General features: G+C 59.1%; 1 long non-coding RNA gene and 1 pseudogene across 1 annotated transcript; one reads left to right on the forward strand and one right to left on the reverse strand.

Annotated features, from left to right (window-relative positions):
- The first annotated feature begins 2,238 nt into the window (after positions 1–2,238).
- On the forward strand, positions 2,239–6,812 carry LOC123381518 (annotated as a pseudogene).
- Positions 6,813–11,538: 4,726 nt separating this feature from the next.
- On the reverse strand, positions 11,539–13,234 carry LOC123381712. Its single transcript, XR_006589052.1, has 3 exons — positions 13,205–13,234; positions 12,523–12,772; positions 11,539–11,763 (listed from the first exon to the last, which is right to left on the reverse strand). It is a non-coding gene; the product is annotated as an uncharacterized LOC123381712 (long non-coding RNA).
- Between the last annotated feature and the right edge of the window lie 4,355 nt (positions 13,235–17,589).

Raw genomic sequence — 17,589 nt, forward strand, 5'->3', positions numbered from 1 at the left:
AAGTGACAGAGACTCTTAAAGTGGGAACGGGAAGGCAGTTTAGCGCTGTGGTAGTTGAGGTTCTCCAGGTTAAGCTCCAAATAAAGACAGTGAGAAAGACATCCTCCCTCCTAACGTAGCACAGCTGTCCCACGTACAGTTCAAACCATACGAATTCTCTCTCCGAGGAGGATGCTGAGCTCTCAGGGGACGTCCACGCTTGTCTTTGATATCCCGTGACTTACATCCTATGATGTGAAGTGAGCCGTTATTAATGCATCTTATGTTACACGATAAGAAGACAAGGAAGGGAAGAAAAGAAAGGTATTTGATGTTCACGCATACGGTCTACAGGTGAGGAAGACGCCCTGGGGTGGATCCTCAGGCTGGGGCTTCTCTGCGCGGCGCTGGAACGTTTTCTGGTTTTGCAAAGGCAGGTGGGAAGGCGCTCACGTGGCCAATTTTCGTCCTCTTGCGGCACCAGTGCCGGCTCAACCCCCGGCTCCAAAGCTCGCACCGCCTTCAGGGCCAGCTCTTTGGTACCGAATCCGGAGTTAGAGCCCTCTCCGGCACAAACCCAGCAGCAGACAGAGCGGCAGCTACGGAGTGCGGGCCGGCTCTCTCACCTGATCCAGTGTCAAGTCCAGAGCCATTGTTCTAACATCAGCTCACGTGAGAGCCCGGGAACCACAGCCAGCTCCAGCACCGGCTCCAGGACCAGCGGAAGGGCTGGAACCAGCACAGGCACCCGCGGTATCACCGGCTGCAGAGACAGAGGCAGCTCTGTCGTCAACCGACTTGCCAGGTCCGGCACCAGCCAGCTCTGGAGTCTGGGTCGGACCGACGTACATTCCAGAGCAACGGACAAGGCAGGAGTGAACTAGACCTAGTCCTCATCGCTTCCGGCAGCACGACTAGAGCTACAGGCATCTCTAGGGCTGGAACCATCTCCAGAGCCAGCATCAGCACCGGAAGTGGCCTCAGCGCCAGATCCCGCCCTAGAGCCAGCTCCGGCACTGGCTCAAGAGCTTGAGAGACCTGCAGAGCCAGCCAGCTCCCGTTGAAGCTCCAGACCCAGAGTCAGTCTGAGCCCCGGCCTCTGCGTCTGAGCCACTGGCACAGCTGGTTCTGTCACCAGCTCAGAACAAGAGCCAGAACCGGCTCCAGAGCCCGAGGTCAAGCCACTTGCCAGCTCGAGTCAACTCTAGGTCCGGCACTGACTCAACTGCCGAGATCGAGGCCACTCCAGCTTTAGCTCCGGTGCCAGGTCCAAGGTCAGGGTCGGTGTTCTCCCACCAGCCAGCCCTGACTCGATGCCTGCTGTAGCGCTGCCTCCAGAGATGGCGGCCGCTCTCTTGCGAACTCCTGTGTCAGTCCCGGTGGTCGCTCCAGTGCCCACGTTAGAGTGAGAAGCTGCTCGAGCCCCATGTAGAGCCAGTGCCAAGTTGCAAGGAAGAGCCAGCTCCAGCATCGGCTCCAGCATCGACTCCAGCATCGGCTCCAGAACTAGAGTCAGGACCGACTTCAGGGTCAGAGCCTGCGACAGCAACAGTTCTCATACCGGGTCTGGAGCAGAAGCCCCCGCAAGGGCCAGCTGCTGCGTTGACTCCAAAGCGAAAGCTGCCTTGGGCACCAGTGGTAGACGCAGAGCCGATGCCACCTCCGGGCAAAGAACCAGCTCTGGCACCGACATCCCAGAGACGTCCTGCTCTGGCACTGGCTCCATCACCGCCTCCTGTGCCGGAGCCTGTGTCCGCTCCAGCGCCGGCTCTGGAGACGGCGTCCGCCTGGACACTGGTTCCGCAAGTGGAGCCAATGCCGGGGCTCCGACCAGCGACCCCGCCGGTTTCGCCACCAGCCGGAGGGCCACATCCAGGACCGGCGATGCAAGCAGGGCCCCCGGCACCGGGTCCAGCATAGCAGCCGCGAGGAGAGCCAGCTCCGAACCAAAGCAGCTCCAGCACCATGGACAGCTCCCGCAGTGGTTCCAGAATTGGATCCCCCCGGGGACTCTGACACCAGCTGTGTCGCTCGCACTGGCTGCAAGGCCAGCTGCAGTTCCAGGGCCAAAGCTGAAGCCGCTTCAGCACCCACTCGGGAGCCAGAGCCAGAGTCTACAGCAGAAGCTCTAGCTTCAGCTCCAGAGCTATATCCGGCTGCAGAAGCAGGTCTGGGTCCTCTCTGGAGGTGCCTGCGGTTCTAGCACCTTCCCTAGAGCTGGAGCCAGGTCCAGCACCGCCTCTTGCCCCAGCTGCAGAGATGGGGCCAGCTCCAGCTTCAGCCCTGGGGCCAGTTCCGGGATTAGAGCCCCCGTTCGAGCCAGAGCGGGAACTACCCATACGAGTGTCCGCGCCTTCCTCAACCGCCACCGTCGTGGGGGCCGGTATGGGGCCGGGGACAGGACGGTCCCTGCTAGGCCGGTCACCCCAGGTACCCTGGTCACTCCACTCAGAGCTCGCCTGCCCGATCCCTCCTGGAGATCATAGTCTCTGGGGCTCTGCACCCCCGTTTTCCCAAGCAAGGCTCTCAGTGGCCCAGGAGACCGTGGAGGCTGAAAGCCGAGGCTTATACCTGACAAATGATATAAAATTTGACCCAGAAACTCCACTTGACGGCTTGTGTCCTGAAAAAGGAGAGATTTATGGACAAGGTTGATCCCTTGAGGAAGCTGGGAGTGAAAACTCAGAAACGGCCCACGTTCCAGGGCCTGGGCGATTTGGAAATTCTGATGTGGGGACACAGGATGCAGAGGAAGAGACTTGAGTGGCCAGCACCCAGCCCCGGGGAAAGCTGGTTCGGGAAGAGCACACACCCCACGCCCGCCTCACCCCACACGCTGCACCAGAGTTTCTCGCTGGTCCTGGTATGAGCCGTGCTGGGGGAGGGTCCGCGCCTGCGGCCGTGGATGGGGGCTGCGCTCTGTTGTCTCAGAGAGGGGTGCCGGTCACACTTCTCGCTGGGGATCCGCTGGGGCCTCTGCTTCCTCACGTTGTCACCTGGGCTGCCAGTCCCCAGACCAGAAACCTGTCCGTCTGAAGGTGACCACCGCTGCCTCCCTTGGGTTTCACTTGCCCGAGTCCCTCCTCAGGACGACCCGCATCTCTGACGCCTGCTCCCATGGACTGGGACATGTCTGGTCTCCATCTTCCTGCAGACTCACTCCCATCATGTTGTTTTACCTCAGGATGGTTTACCCCCAGCTCAAGGTGCTAACACCTTCGTCACTAACTTGCTGAACACCTCCCCAAACTCACCATACACACTAAAAGGCGGTTTCACTGAAAACTCGGCGGGAACTTGCTTCGGCAGCTTCTGAGTCTGAATTTGGAGCCCACCAATTATTCTCCGTCCTTTCTCTCTCCACCAAAGAATGCCCAAGGGGCGCCTCCTCCTTCCTGGAGGACGGCCCCTGCCCCCTCGCCGGCAAATCCCAGCTCCCACGCTGAGGTCCAGCAGGGTCCAGTGTTCGCTAAGGGCTGTGAGTGATTTGCACGAGTCTGAGTTTTGATTTCCATGTCATTTGTTTCTTGCACATGTGAAGGCCTTCTGGAAGGAGGGTCAGCCCTGTGGGTCCCTGATGGGGTACAGGCTGGGTGGGTGGGGTGGGGTCCCGGGTGGGGGTGGTGATGCACCAGGGCCCTCCGTGTGTTCACTGTCATGCTACTGACACAGGGTGGCTCACTTGTGCTGCAGTAGGAAAGATGTCCTTGTCCTCACCCCTTGGCTGGCCCCCATCATCTGGGAAGGGACTTTCAACATTGACATCCTGAATGAGCAGTTCCGGCTCCGGAACACCACCACCGGACTAACGGTGTTTGCGATCAAAAAGTAAGTAGGTGACGGGGCGCCTGGGTGGCCCAGTCTTTTCAGCATCGGCCTCAGCTCAGGGCAGAATCTCGCGGTCCGTGAGTTCAAGCCCGACCACATCGGGCTCTGTGCCGACAGTTCAGAGGCTGAGCCTGCTCGGGATTCGGTGTCTCTGTCTCTCTCTCTGCCCCTCCTCTGCTCATGCTCTGTCTCTCTCTGTGTCTCAAAAATAAATAAACATTTAAAAAAAAAAGTAAGTAGATGGGATGATAGAGGGTGGGGACCGGGATGCAGGAGAGACCGAGGACATCAGGTCTGGCTGTGTGTTCAGCACACGGCAGGTGGGGACCCAGCCTGTCCTCCTAGGGGTTAATGTGAAGGTCCACGTGTTCAGCAGTCTTCTCGGGCTTAGTGAGTGGACACCACCTGGCTCTCTTTCCGAAGGCTGCACGTCACCCAGGAAGGCAGCTCCAGACCCACCAATGACCCCAGGTTGCTCCTCTGCTGAGTCAAGGAAGGAGCAGAGCACCCCAACATCCAGGTGGCAGGGGAGCCCTCCTCCGGCCACAGTAGCAGAAGGGAGGAGGCTGTGTGCTTCCTTGGACGGGTAGGAAGCCAGTGCCTGTGGAGCTGGGCTCCTGTGTGCTCCCTTATGGGTGACGGTCATGGAGGGGGGACAGCCAGGTCAGGCACAGCACTCGGTGCCAGACCCCAGGCTCCTGTGAGGGAGCTGACCAGTGAGGCTCTGGGACCCCAGGGACAGGTGACTTCCGCTGAATGAGCTGGGCAGCCGCAGGTAAGTGGCGTGGTCTCTCTGAGCCTCTGGAAAGTGGGGTTGACGACAGGATCCTCTCTCGGGATCGCCATGAGGAAGTGAAAGCTCGTAGGTGCTGGGCCCGCGTGTGGACAGGTGGGGCTTCCTCCCTCTGCAGAGTTCACCCGAGACCTCAGAGAATGGCCCTGAGGCCTTTGCAACCTCTTTCCCGGGTCTTGGCCCCAAGTGCAGGGAGTAAGAAGGGCACAGGGTCGCCTCAGAATCCTACTCCAGTCGCTGGAGACAAGTGGCTGAAATCACCAACCAGAAGCTTCACTGCCCAGGGTCCTCGGCCAGTGCCAGTAGCTCTGACGCAGCACTGCCTGCTGCGCATGCGCTGGCTGTCCGCGTGTGTCCCCTCTGGGCTCCGAGTGCAGTCCCCAGGGGGTGGGCATGTGGTGGGCATGTCCTCAGAGGAAACCAGACTCCCCGAGTCGAGCTGTGAACCCACGATCACATCGGCTGGGTCTGGACTGCCCCTGGTGACCTGACTGGTGGCTGGGCAGGGGTGTGTGTGTGTGAGTGTGTGTGGGTGTGTGTGTGTGTTTGTGTGTGTGTGTGTGTGTGTGTGTGTGCATGTCCCCTATTGAAACGGAGTGCCCACCTTCCCTGTGGGAGGGGTTTCTGGGCCAAGCACCGGGAAGTAGCCTTAGGGCCTGCTCAAAAAACTGTCACCGAGGGGCTCACCGCACTTGCCCGATGATGGGGGAGCTGCTGTGTGCAGGGTGGGGAGCAGTGAGCCCCCTCAAAGAGGGACCAGCCATGGGAGGCGGTTGGAGAAGACTTCCAACCTCTTGGGGTTGGGGAGATACAGACCTGGACCCGGAAACTTACATGCTCGGTTCAGTGCTGGGGCCCGAGCAAGCCCCCTCTTCCTTCAGGAGCCCTCTTTAGCCTCCCCTTGCCACATGCTGGGCCTGAGTCCTGATCTGGGGGAGATGGGGGGGTGACACCTTCTCGGAATACCCACCGTTGACTGAGGGCCCAGTAGCCTTCAAGGGAGGGCCCTGCAGGGGCAAACACAGTCCTGGGGGGCCAGGGACCGACCACTGAGCCAAGAGGTGCAGGTGGGCGGCCCTGCAGTTTCTCCGAAGTCTGCGAGGGCACGTTGACCAGAGCTGTGCCCGAAGGGTCTCGACTCCCTCACAGCAGGTGGGAACCTTCAGGGGATTTGCCAGGGGCGGGTCCTGCGGGTGGAGGGGGTCTGCCAGGGGAGCTCGGCACGGGGGTGCGCTGCTGGCTCCAGCATGCTGACTCATGGCTGCAGGGGTTACCAGCCTCCTCCGCCTCAGGCTCGCTCCCCTTTGTAAGATGGGGCGCTGATGGTCCCCCATCCCCCAGGGCAGAGGGTAGGGAGGCGCCGCGGGCAGACTCGCGTAGGACAGGCCAGGACAGCGGCTGTTCCTTAAGCAGCCCAGGGTCTGCCTCCTCAATAATGCGCACAGGTCCGCGGCCCCCGGCTTTGGGCTCCTGCCGCCAGCCTCTGGCAGCGACCCTCCTCCTGCCCTGTCCCCTGTCCCTGTAGATACGTGGCCTTCCTGGAGCTGTTCCTGCAGACGGCAGAGAAGCACTTCATGGTGGGACACAAGGTCACCTACTACGTGTTCACCGACCGGCCGGGGGATGTGCCCCGCGTGCCCCTCGGGGAAGGGAGGCAGGTGGTGGTCCTGGAGGTCCGGAGCTACTTGCGCTGGCAGGACGTGTGCATGCTCCGCATGGAGATGATCAGCAACTATTCCCGGAGGCGCTTCCTCCACGAGGTGGCCTATCTGGTGTGCGTGGACGTGGACATGAGGTTCCGCGACCACGTGGGCGTGGAGATCCTGTCCCCGCTCTTCGGCACCCTGCACCCCGGCTTCTACGGGGTGGCCCGCGAGGACTTCACCTACGAGCGCCGGCCGCAGTCCCAGGCGCACGTCCCCAGGGACGAGGGCGAGTTTTACTACGCGGGAGGCTTTTTCGGGGGGTCGGTGGCAAGGTTCTGCGGCTCACATCGGCCTGTCACCAGGCCATGGTGGTCGACCGGGCGCACGGCATCGAGGCCGTGTGGCACGACGAGAGCCACCTGAACAGGTACCTGCTGGACCACAAGCCCACCAAGGTGCTGTCCCCCGAGTACCTGTGGGACGAACAACGGCTGGGCTGGCCCGCCGTCATGAAGAAGCTGAGGTATGTGACCATGCCCTAGAGTCACCGGGTCATCCGGGACTGATGACGGGCTGGCCTAGTGTCCGTCAGGGGTGCCACCCTGACCCCAGCCGTCAGAGCACATGGCCTGTCGCTGCTCCCTTTCTCTGTCTGGTCGCGGGACATGGCCGAGGCCCGGCGCCGCCCGCATCGGGCACGGGCACAGTTAGGCCTGACCGGGGGCCTGCCGGGGGACACGGCTCCAGCAAGACCCCTTGCTCTTCAGGTTCCTGGTCAGCGTTGAAAGGTCGCTTGCAGCCGCGGGCAGGACATGAAGGTGAGGCCGGATCAGGACCCCCTTGGCTGGCGCCTGGCTTCCCGGCAGCCTGGGCACAGCCCGCCGCCCGCTGGGGCAGGACTGCCCCCCCACCCCCTGGCCTCCCTCAGTCCCTGCGGTGTTGTGGGTGTCGCGCTTGCCCTGTCACTGCCACTAAAATGTTTCTGGCGGATGACGGGTATTGCGGCTTGTCCCGCAAACATGCCTTGTGCGCTTCCTCGAGGCCCCGGCCAGGGTGAGTGCTGCAGTCTCTCCGCCTTGCGTCTCCCTTCTCACATCAAGCACAGGGCGGTCCGTGTTGCCACTGCTATTTCTCCGTGACGTTGGCCAACTGTTACAATTTCCATGTCACTTGCTGCTATAAACACCTCCAATTTTATGTTGGATGCTTTTCTATTTATTGTTTTATTTTTGTAAGGTTTATTTATTTTTGAGAGAGAGAGAGAGACCATGAGCTAGTGCGGAGGGGCAGAGACAGAGGGAGACACAGCATCCGAAGCAGGCTCCAGGCTCCGAGCCGTCAGCACAGAGCCCGACGCGGGGCTCGAACCCACGAACCGTGAGCCGAAGTTGGACGCTCAACCGACTGAGCCCCCCAGGCGCCCCTATAACCTTGATAATGTTAACCATGTTCAGGTGTACAATTCAGTGGCAATAGGTACATTCACTGTTCTGCAACCGTCCCCTCCATCCATCTTCACGACTTTTTCATCACCCCAAACTCTGTGTCTGCCCACTAGACCCTAACCCTCCCACACCCATTCCCCTCCCCAGACCCGGCACCCACTGCTCCTCCCACCCCTCTGAATCTGGCTGTTCTCGGTCCGTCATGAGCGGGGTCCTCCAATATCGGTGCTTTAGGGACTGGCTTATTTCCCGTAGCACAGTGGCCTCAAGGTCGGTCCCCGTGAGCCTGGACCTGACCCACTTTTCCCCCAGAGGAGTTGCTCAGCTCTGTCTTGTCTAACCTGAGCCTCCTCAGTCCCCTGTGCTCCCCTCATCTTCCTCCTCAGCCTGAAGGACCCCAGGGCCCCGTCCCTTGGGCCTCACCTATCCCACCCCATCTGAACCGAACCATTCAGTCCAGATGCCTGGGGGCCTCGGGCCTCCCCTGCCCACCCGTCCGTGTCAGGTATCTGCTCCTCCCGAAGGTGTCCCCATGTCAGGAGAGAAACACTAGGTCCAGACCCTTGGTGTCATCTGTGACTTCTTGCTGGCCACCAACTCTCCCAGTGGTGAGGTGGCTACCAGAGGGCACTAAATGTTCAAAACATTTCAAGGCATATGTTAGTCTCGGCTGCCTAAGGCAATGGCTGAACTGGGCAGAACAACTGGAAGAAAGGCCGAGTGGTGAGGAGCTTTAGGGAATAAGGACCTAGAACCTCTGGCCCATTATTCCTGAGCCTCTAGGACGCTTGCGTGCATGGGCTGGGTGCATGTTCAAGAAAGACCTGAGAAGGGCCCCGGCTCTCCCCTCTGGTGACTGTCAGACTCTGCAATTAGGAAGGAAAGGTCAAGGCAGAGTTGTAAACAGCCTGGGTGGCGTGGAAGGTGTATCCTGATCTTTGCAGACCATCTCCTCCCCATCTGTAACTACTGGAGGTTGTTTTCTTCTTTTGGGGGGGGCGGTGGTTCCAGGTGTTTAAGGAAATGTCTGCCCAATGAGCACCACATTCACAGAACAGACACTTCGGTGAGCACACACGACAAGGAATACAGATTTTACACAATTAGTTCAGAAAAGTCACTACAGTAGCAACTACTGCGAGCTGTGCCAGTAAACCCTGGAGGGGAAGACTGATATTTGAGTTGTACATTATACTATTCAAAATGTCAATTTTCAACAAAAAACATTTAAAATTTTTTTAATGTTTATTTGAGAGACAGAGAGACAGAGACAGAGACAGAGCACAAGTAAGGAGGGGCAGAGAGAGAGGGAGACACAGAATCCAAAGCAGGCTCCAGGCTCCAGCTGTCAGCACAGAGCCCGACATGGGGCCCGAAGCCACAAACCATGAGATCATGACCTGAGCTGAAGTCAGACGCTTAATCGACTGAGCCACCCAGGTGCCTCCCCCAAAACACTTTTTACAAAAAGTTTATTTATTTATTTTGAGGTAGAGAAAGAATGAATGGGGGGGCAGAGAGAGAGGGGGACAGAGGATCCTACGTGGGCTCTGTGCTGACGGCAGAGAGCCTGATGCGGGGCCAAAACTCACAAATCATGAGATCGTGACCTGAGCTGAAGTCGGATGCTTAACCAACTGAGCCACCCGGGCACCCCAACTAAAAAACACTTTTGAGATGTGCAAAGAAACAAGAACATGGACCCCGTAGACCGTTGAAAACAAAGCAATTGACGGAAACCGTTCCTGAGGATGCTCATGCATTAGACTCTCTAGACTTACTTAAAACCAATGATATCAAATATGCACAAATACCTAAAGGAAATCATGAGAACAATATCCCCCAGGGAGAAGATAACAATGGTGAATGCATTAGGAAGTGTCCCCTCCTCTCTTTTTGAGGAATTTGGGGACAAGTCGTGTTAATTCTTTGTCAGATGGTTGGTAGAATTAACCAGCAGTGAATCCTGGCACCGAGATTTTCTTTGTTGGGAGGGTTTTGATTCCTGATTCAATCTCTTACTATAGGTCTATTCAGATTTATTATTTATTCTTGAGTTGTTTTTGGTAGTGTTTATATTTCTAGGAATTGATCCTTTTTTTTTTTTTTTTTTTTTTTTTTTAGAGCGAGAGAGAGAGAGAGAGAGAGAGAAGTCGGGCTGACTGGAACTTGTGTTTTACGTGAAGTGGGGCTCGAGCTCACCTGATGTGGGACTTGAACACACGAATTGTGAGATCATGACCTGAGCCGAAGTCAGTCTTAATGAATGAGCCACCCAGGCGCCCAGAAATTTACCCGTGTTATCTAGGCTGTCTGATGTGCTGGTGGAAAACTCTTTGTGGTATCGTCTTATAATCCTCTTTATTTCTGTAAGGTTGGTAGTGATGTCTCCATGTTCATTCCTGATTTTAACAGTTTGAGTCTACTTCCCCCCCAACCCCGATCAGGCTAGGATGGGGCTACTATTATAAACAGCAAAGAGAAAACCAGAAAATAACCAGTATTGGTGAGGATGTGGAGAAATCAGAACCCTCATGCCCTGTCGGTGGGAAAGTAAAATCTGCCACCGCTCTGGAAAGCAGTGTGGTGTTTCCTCCAGCATTAAAAATGGAACCGGCATATGATGCAGCCATTCCACTTCTGGATACACATGCAAAGAATTGAAAGCAGGATTGTGAAGAGTTATTTGCACACCCAAGTTTGCAGCAGCACAATTCCCAGCAGCCAAGAGGCAGGAGCACCCCAGTGTCCACCTCCACCAGTGAGTGATGGATGAACAAAATGTGGTAGGAACGTGCATTGGTACATCACCCAGCTTTCAGCGGGAAGGAATTGCTGCCACCTGCCATGTGGGTGACCCTGAGGACAGGATGCGAAGTGAACTAAGCAAGTCACGAAAACACAAACGTTGCATGGTTCCATTTCTATGAGATGAGGCATGTAGAGTGGTCGGCCTCACAGAAGCAGAAGGAGCAGGGTGGTTTTGGGGAGCTGGGCAGGAGAGGGTGACCGGGAGTTGGTGTCCACCGGGTATAGAGTTCCGGTTCTGCAAGATGCAAAAGATCTGGGCATCGGTTGTGCACCACTGAATACACACCGTGATACTGTGATTCACGGTAAATATATATTTGGTCTTCGCCCCTGTTTCTGGCACAGATTTCCCCAATTTCCTGAGTGATGAAAACAGTGACACTGCCTTTTGCTGTGTTCATGGGTGGCTTTTGGACTCTACCTGAGGGGGGAGGCTGGCTGCTGGGGGAGCCAACCCTGCGATTACATGGCTGGAACTTTCCATCCCCTCCCCCCACCTCTGGGGAGGGAGAGGGGCCGGAGACGGCGTTCGGTCCCCAGTGACCAGTGATCCAATCAATCGTGCCCGTGTCATGAAGCCTCCCCAAACGCCCATCCGACTGGTGAACACGTGGAGATAGCAGAGAGCGTGACATGCTCGGTTACTGTCACGGGGCCCGAGTGTGCACGGGCACTAGCTTCGAGGGTCCCAACAGACCAGATTCGACCACTCACCGCTGACAAAAGCCAAGGGCAGAGAGACACAGGAAAGGGTGGTGACTCAAGAAAGGATCCATTTCGGTGAGGCCGGTGCTGGGAAGATGGGGGGCTGACATCTCAAGGTGCTGCAGACAGTCCTGGTGGTGGTTCTCTCTCTCTCTTTTTCTTTCTTTTTTTAATTTTTTTAATGTTTATTTATTTCTGAGACAGGAGAGACAGAGTGTGAGCAGGGGAGGGGCAGAGAGAGGGAGACACAGAATCGGAAGCAGGATCCAGGCTTGGAGCTGTTAGTATAGAGGCTGGTGAGGGGCTCGAACTCACAAGCTGCGAGATCATGACAGGTGCCACCCCCTTGTGAAGTTTTATTTGTTTCCTTGGATTTTACATGAGGACAATCTAGGACAACGGTCAGTGGGTACTTGAGGTGGACAGTGAAGTTCGGGTCGATCGCTGTCTTGGGGTCAATCCCGCGGTGTCTTGCTGACGTCAGGGACGTCCGTCCCTGTTGCTTGAGGGTTAGTTTGGCTGCCCTCAGGGTCTTTGGCTGGCGTTACGAGATGAGCTGGGAGGAAGGACCCGATCGGTCAGGAGCACAGATGATGGGCAGAGAGCAGGGGGGCTCCGAGCCTCCGCTGCACCTTGCCCTGTGCTCCCCATCCCTTCCGCCCGGCTGGTCCCGAGTGCTGTCCTGTGTGACACACAGGCGATCTAGGAGGTGACAGGCTTGTCTGAGTTCTCTGAGCCGCTCCAACGTTATTCGAACCCGAGGGCAAGGTTGTGGGAACCTCCTCTCTATAACTTAGAGACGCGGGCGACCTATCTCCCCGGGCGCTGAGTGACCCCTGAGTTGGCCGCACAGGGACTCCAGGGGCCACACACAACAAAGGAAACAGACCTCACGTGGTTCAGACAAGTCACAGCCCCGAAAAGCAAAGAGTAGCAGCTTCACGGAGCAGCAATGATGAGGCTTGGGGAGCGGGGGCTGCAGAACTGAACGGTGGGCGGGTCACCAACCTTCCACTGGAGCCAAGCCCCGCCCCCTGCAGGGCCGGGTCCTGGTGGCTGCCAGATGTTCCACCTGCTTCTCCGCGACTCCACGGCCGGCCTTTGCAGGGGCCTTTGCAGACACATAACTCACCTCTGAGCCTCCCCGAGAAGCCACGGCCAGGAACCCACACGAGGACCTCTGCACCCTGCAGTCCGCAGCCCGGGGCTCTCAGTCCGCTCCTGGCTCCACACCAGCCCCCGGGGGCTCCTCCCAGGGTGGCCCAGCACCACCCGGGCCCCGTGCACCCCCATCGCCCACCCCCAGCCTTCTCACCCTCGGGCTCTGACTCCGGGGACTCCAAATACTGGTCCCAGGACCGGTGAACGAAGAACTTACGGCGGGGCCGGGGCGCTGGAGGAGGACTTCCCAGGCCAACTCCAGGCCTTGCTTCCGGTGACCTGCGTGCGGCCACTCTCTCCACGGGTCCAGGGTGGCCCTCCTGGGCGACGGGACACAGGTACAACTCTGTAGGGCGGGTGAATCCAGATTCCGCCAATCGTTTCCCGATTTCATCGGTTGATTTCTGTAAAGACAGTGACCCGCGGACGGCCCGGAGACATCACAGCCCCGCCCGGCCACCTCAGTGTCCTTCCGCCCTCTCCCCCTGCAGCTCTCAGATCGGACCCAGACCTGAGTGTGCACAGACCTGCACCCGGAGCACAGTGACATCCACCTACAGGGCTCGGGATGAACGTTGGGGACAAGAAGGCCACCCCAGCACACCCTGTTCCTCCTAGCCAGCTTTGACCTGGGGTGTGAGCATGACCCACCCACCAGGCATCTGACCCCTTCATCAGTCTGCTCCTGCTCAGGTGGGCCCTCCACACACGAACCCTCCTTACACACACACACACACACACACACACACACACACACGGGAGGGGACGTGGGGCTTCACAGGTCAGATCAGAGCGGTTTCGGACTGGACTGGATGTTCCTGGGTCTCCTGTGTTACCTTTGGGTCCCTGCGAGCTAGAGACCTGAGGCGTCCTGTGCACGACCTGACCCACTGTCTCCCGGGTCGGGAAGGGTCGCGGCCACGGGCTCCCCCGAGCCGGCAGCCGCGGGACACGGGCACACAACAGGAGAACATGTTCGTCAGGCAAAGGTGTCCCAACGAATGAGCCCAGTAGGGCGCTGTCTCCAGAACGTGAGTGCCTGGTGACCCGGGTTCCGAGTTCTGTTGGGGTCTGTTACCAGGGAGGTGAGGTCACTTCCTGGGGTCCCCTTACCCGACTTCCTGCTCCTACAAGAGCCCCTCCCAGGCTGCAAAGGGGCTCCCCTCCACGCCATGCCCTGTCCCTACAGTGACACCAACACAGCCCAGACACGTCCCCGAGAAGCCTGGTGCGGCCGGGGCCATGGCTTTGGGGCCACAGAGCTGGGTTCAGACCTGGGTTTTGCTCCTGACCAGTGCTGGGACCCTGCACTGTGCCTCGCGGGGCCCCCGGTCACCCGGCTGCACAGTGGGGTCCTTCTGGCATCTACTTGTAGGGGCGCCATCAGGGAGCCACCTGTAGACACGTCCCGTGCCTGCTATCCCATGAGGCTCGTGGGCACACGTGAGTGTGGAAGGACGAGGAAGGGGTGGGCCTGGCACGGAACACACTCACACGGGCCTGGGTCTGCTCCGGGTCCAGGTACAGCCACCCCTCCTGCCTGGGTCCCAGTCCCGGGGGAAGGTGGAGGTGAACTCGTTCACACCCTGTGCCCTCCGGACATGCACTCCAGGGGCCCCATTACATTTGGGCTCAGGTCCCAGAGCCTGGTCTGGGCCTACGTGATGGGCGGTCCCCACTGTGGCTCCCCGCCTTCCCGATTCCTGGTCCCACGTGCTTCTGTCACCCCCTCCCCTCCTGGGTGGACGGCCCGTGTGACCGGGTTCTAAGGGCTAGAATATGACGACCGGGTGTCATTTCTGGGCCGATTCATGGAATTTCTGGTTTCCTCTCTCGTGGGTCCATTCTCTGTCTCTGCCTCGGACTCTTTTTTTTTTTTTTTAATTTTCTTTTCAACGTTTTTTTATTTTATTTTTGGGACAGAGAGAGACAGAGCATGAATGGGGAAGGTGCAGAGAGAGAGAGAGACACAGAATCAGAAACAGGCTCCAGGCTCTGAGCCATCAGCCCAGAGCCCGACGCGGGGCTCGAACTCACGGACTGCGAGATCGTAACATGGCCGAAGTCAGACGCTTAACGGACTGCGCCACCCAGGCGCCCCTCTGCCTAGGACTCTGTCTGTCTCTGTGTGTCTCACGGAAGCAGGGCCTCTGGGCTCCAGCGTCCTGGGGACAACCCTCAGAAGCCTCCCTTGTGGCCCGTGTCCCTCCCCAGGCCCGGTGCTCAGCTCCCTCATGAGGCCTCCTTGGCCCAGCCAGGGCACTGCCTGGGTAACTACTTCCTAATGAGGGCCCGAGGCTTCATCAAGGAGGGTCTTGACCTCGGTCACCACACCAGGGGCTGCTGCTCGGCCACGTGCTGCAAACCCAGGTCCTCGGTCCTCCAAGCCCCCAGGCTGCCCTCTGCTCAGAAGGACCTTGAGGGAGTAGGAAGCATTTTCCCAGGAGGGGAGAACAGAGGGCCAGGGATGAAGATCCCAGGACACAGAGTGGTCTATGAGCCTGTGGGACCCTTGGGACACTGTCGACGCAGCCCAGTTTAGGAGGAGGAAGCTGAGTCCTTCTGTGCCGTAGCCCCATCCACACTTCCTAGCTCCAGGGGCCCAGCGTGGTGGACACAGGACCCCAGACCCCGTCCTCCCCTAGTTCCTGGCAATCCCCCCCGGACACCTTGGGGACCCCCTGACCCTCAACCGGCACATCTGCCCTCCCTATGTGGTGGGTCCCAAGCTATTGCCAGGAATCCTGATGTCCCTGCCCCATAGCCCCACTGCCTCCAGCCTTTCTCTTCTTTCCCCCTATTACCCACGCCCTCCCGGTGTGGACTCCCTTCTGATCTCCAGTGGGACAGTCAGAATATGTGTGTGTGTTTGTGTGTGTGTGTGTGTGTGTGTGTGTGTGTGTGTTTGTGTGTGTGTGCACGCGCCATTCTGGAGATGCCCAGAGGTCACAGCCTCACAGCGACGGGGTGGATAGGGACCCCCGAGCATCTCAGGGGCTCTCATTCCCAGGGGGAACCCCATGGGGGGTAGAGGCTGGCCTAGGACTGGAGACCAGCCCTGCTCCTTGGACCCTGCACACCTCACTTGTCCTGGGCCAGTCCTTGCCATTCCTCAGGGTCCCTCTGTCCCTGGGGGTCAGACAGGGAAGTGCATCAGTGTGGCCACGGCCCAGGCTCGCCCCCAGGGGTAGGTGGAGGGGAGGTGCCCCAGGTACACAGGCCTCCCTCCACAGGGCCGGATGGGTCGTGCGGAGGCCAGGTGTTGCCAGGGACCCGCACTCAGCACGTGTAGATGATCCAGACGGACCGGTGATGTGCATGAATCCAACCGCTCCCCACCTGGCTGGTCACCCATGTTCCCACCTCTGCCAACTGCACTGGGAACCAAACCTCTCCTGAGTCGCAGAACCATGCCCGCCCCTGCCAGGCAGACCTCAGGGTGCGAGGCAAGGTGGGTTGGACATCTGGGGACAAGATGGCCAGTGACTACACCAACCCCACCCAGCTGGCCTGGACCGCAGACTCCACCCCGGGGTCCAGGTGTATGGACCCTGGGGCATGGCTGGGCCAGGGCTCCTGGAGGCAGCAGTGGAGGCCGACTCAGGGCAGGGAGAAGTCGGTCCGCCCTTGCCCTTCTCCTTTCCTCCTTCCGCCTTGTCTTCCTTGCAAGACGTTGGACACGGTTCCAGCCTGTGCCTGGCTGCAGCCCTGTGAGGAGTCAGAGGGTGGCAAGCTGCCCGGGGAGGCTGGGGGCCAACTCCAGGATGACCAAGTGTCAGGGAGCTACTGTAACTGGGCATCCCCCAGGCACTCAGTGATTTCAGCCCTTTGTATACCTGAGCCGTGACCCCGGGACCGGGTATCAGCCCATTCCTCACCCCAAGAGGCACATATCCTCCCCAGCCGAGGCCCCATCGGTGGCCAGTCCTCCCTTAAGCCCCAAGAGGTCCAGCTGCTCCACAAGCTCTACATCTTTCCTGGCTGGAGTCAGAGCAGCCAACAGGGGCCTGGATCCGGGCCCTGGAGCCCCTCAGGGAGGACAGGTGAGACCAGGCAGGAGCCAGGAGAGGGCAGAGTGCAGTCTCCTTGAGGTCACGGCCTCCTGCTCAGGCCAGACTCTGGTGTGTGCCGACCCCTAGGTCATCTGGGCCCCAGCTGCCGGGCAGGATCGGGGACAGAGACCACAATGTGGCTCCTGGTAGCTCACAGGTGTCCCTGTGCCCTGTAGCTACACCTGTCCTACCAGCTGGACTCCCTCCTGGTCGCCAGGCAATACCCATGGCCAAAAGGAACAGGCCACTGTCAAGGTCTGGGAAGAATGAGTGGCCAGGCAGAAGGGGAATGCTCGTCCTCGGCTTGGGGGTCCCTGCCGGGCTGGCGGGGGCTCCAGAGGTGGTATTCCAGCTCTCTGCTGACCAGCCCTGTGCCCAGAAACACCTGCCTCCCTTCTCTGGGCCTCACTCTCCTGCTCTGTGAAATGGGTGATGCAGAGAGATCCCTCCCATGGCAGGAACAAGGCGGGTACCGGTGACGGATGGAGCACCCGTACAGGACCCGGATCGCAGACCGCAGTGGGGAAGCGGGGAGGGGACGCCAGTGAGGCCCTGCCCCCAAAGCCATCCAGCCTTTCCATGCAGCCACCAGGGCTTGGCATGGCCCCAGGAGTGGTGGCCGACCAGACTCCTGACACAGGTCCCTGTGGCCTCTTTCTCAGCAGTGGGGACCCAGGGGCGGGGACACCCAGGGTGCAGGGATGTTCGGGGCAGCTCCTCCTTTGGAGGGAAAGAGAACAATGGAGACGTTCTCTGGGGTCCCCCAGGCCAGGAGAAATGGGATGAACGCTCCCCCAGCCCACACAGCTCTTCCCCGTGACTATTTCCCTGGCGGGGGTAGGGGGTCAGCGGGTTATACTGGCTGTAGACAGTGACTCTGCACTTGAATGTGTGAGCCCCCAAATTCACCATATACACTGAAGGGCGGTTTCATTGAAAACTCGGCAGGAACTTGCTTCGGCAACTTGTGAGTCTGACTTCGGAGCCCAGTCCCTGCCAGAGTCCCCAGGGCCGTTCTGTCCTCCCAGTCCCTCTCAGAGACCCCAAGGCTCGCGCTGTCCTCCCATTCACCCCCAGAGACCCCAGGGCCCAGGCTGTCCTCCCATTCCCTCCCGGATACCCCAGGGTCCTGACTGTCCTCCCCGTCCCTCCCGGAGACCCCAGGGCCC

This window comes from Felis catus, chromosome D4, assembly GCF_018350175.1.
Source record: "Felis catus isolate Fca126 chromosome D4, F.catus_Fca126_mat1.0, whole genome shotgun sequence".
NCBI classification, from domain to species: Eukaryota; Metazoa; Chordata; class Mammalia; order Carnivora; family Felidae; genus Felis; species Felis catus.